Genomic DNA, 2,643 nt, shown 5'->3' with positions numbered 1-2,643 from the left:
ACTGCTTTTCTTACTAGCTTTCTCTTTTATAGGTATCTTTAGATTTATTTTAATAATAACTCTTACTATACTATACTAGAGAGTAGTAGGTAACTACTTATTATTAAATACTAAGAAGGTACTTATAATCTTAACTAATTTACCTATATTAAATATAGTCTAGTAGGAGTAAGGTAAGCTTCTATATCTAAAGTTATTAACTATTACTACCTTACTAGAGTAGATTAGCCTTAGTAAGGTTCTAGGAGAGGTAACTTAGTTATTAAAGAATACTTCTTCTAGAAAGTATTACTTTAGAGTAAGAAGAAACTTATTAAGCTAGCTATACTAGTAGATCTACTATAGTACTAGTTCTAGATTATAGGCTATAAATAGCTAGTTACTATAGGCTAGTAAAGAAAAGCTATAGTATTCTACTAGCTTAGTAAAGTAGAACTAGTATATTATAAACTTAGTATTATATTATTTATCTAAGTAGAGAGAAGTATAGGTAAAGTAGCTAATATAGTTCTAATTAACTTTATAGAGAGTTATAACTAGGCTGTAAAGCTAGGTTAAAGAAGTTAAAGTAAAAGGTATAGATAGATAAAAGGTAAGTAGAAGTTATAGTAAACTATTAATCTTATTAGAAAAAGGTAGGTTATTAAAGAAATCTAGAATTTAGGTAGAAGTAGAGCTGTAGCTCTATTTAATAAGTAGGATAATATAACGCGTTATTCTTTTATCTTACTTACTAAGGAATTAATAAAAGGAATATACTACTCTAAACTTAAAGTAGTTAGTATTTTATATATAGTTTTAAAGAAGGTTAGAAGGAGGTATAAATTACTAGTATCTTACTAAATAATATTATATTACTCTTATTACTTTAAAGTAGCTAGGAAGGAGTTAAAGCTAGGAAATAATATATAGCCTATATAGGTTTAGATAGGCTAATTAGCTGTATAAATCCTATTATAAGGTATATAGATATTAGCCCTATTTATATAATTTATTAAAGAGATTTCTATTCTTATACTAGTATATAATATATACTTATAATAAGAAAAGTATATACTAGAGTAGCTATAGAATTCTATTATATATTCTCCTAAATTAAGGTACCTATTTTATAAGATATAGAAATCTAGTAACCTTCTTAAAAAAGAACTTTTATAGGCTTAGAAGTAGTAGAAGCCTTCTTATTATCTCTACCTTAGAGTTATTAATAGTAGCTATTATAAAGATAGCTCTAAGAGGACTTTACTTTTTAAACTAGGATTCTAGCTTAAGAAAAAGCTCTAGAGTAGCCTAAATATAAGAGTAATAGCTATAATAATAAATAAAATACTATAGTAAATCCTTTTCTTTAATAATAGCACTGTTAAGAAATAAGGTTATAACTTTATATAGATTAAGAGCTACTTTATTAAAGGCTTTTTATTATTTTTTATTTAGTCTGTATATAAAGCTAATAGTATAAACTACTCTCTAGGTATTTATATATTAACGTATCTATATATTACTACTAGAGTAGGTATACTTAACGTTATTCTAAAGAGTATATATAGGTAGATTAGCTTTAGAGCTTTCTCTTATTAAGATTACCCTTTCTAAGATAGAAAGGAGGCTAGTAACCTCTCTTATCTATAAGTTTACTACTATACTAATCTCTATTTATATCTATTTTATAATATTAAATACGTATATAGCTTACTAGCCTACCTTAGAAAGTAGTTCTAAAAAGCTAAATATAGTACTATATATATAATTATTTATAATTAACTCTAAATACCTTAACTACTTAGAAAGGGTAGAAAGAAAGGCCTATATAGTTATAGCCTTATTATTATCTTTAAATACTGTAGTAGTTTAATAGATTTAGAATAAGCCTAGGCACTAAAAGTAAAGAATAGCTAGGATAAGGTTACTAAATATATAGAAGTTTATTCTTATAGAAAAGTTATACTAGAAAGGTCTTATAATTCTTAAAGTATTCTAGTCTATAAGGAATTTAGTTACGCTTATATAGAGAGATTTTTAAGTATATAGTCTATCCTTTAGTAAACGCTGCAGCCTAGTAGCTATTAAGTAAGTAATCTTCTAGATAGGAAGAATAACCTTAAATATATAGGCCTTATAGCTATTTATACTGTTTAGGCTATTATATCTATCTAGGAGATATTTCTAAGTTTCTTAGTACAGCTTATATATAAGATAGTATATTACTAGTATCTATACGCTTTTATATCCTAGTAAGTCTATACTACCTATAAATATAAGATTAACCTCTAATTAGATAAGAGTAATCTCCTTTTATAATAGTATATTAGTAAATATTCTAAAGAAATAGTAGATAGCTAACTAACTACTTATAGTATATATATTAGAATACTTTACTAATTATAAAGATAGCTTAGAGCTAAACTAGTTATTAGCTAGATATAGAATAGAGCTAAGATCTAAAGAAGATAATCTTTACTTAGGTAAACTATAACTACTTCTAGAATCTAGCGTAGATCTTATAGGCATTTAAGAAGGAATATATACTTAGAAAGAAACTAGCTTTAGTAGGCTTAAAGGGGCCTTATAACTCTTATTTATCTAGACTTATCCTTAAGAAGGTATACCTAACTATAAAGTTATAGTTATTTACCTTCTTTA

This window comes from Dothidotthia symphoricarpi, assembly GCF_010015815.1.
Source record: "Dothidotthia symphoricarpi CBS 119687 unplaced genomic scaffold P153scaffold_11, whole genome shotgun sequence".
NCBI classification, from domain to species: Eukaryota; Fungi; Ascomycota; class Dothideomycetes; order Pleosporales; family Dothidotthiaceae; genus Dothidotthia; species Dothidotthia symphoricarpi.
The sequence above is the reverse complement of the archived record's forward strand: the minus strand, read 5'-3'. Positions refer to the sequence as shown.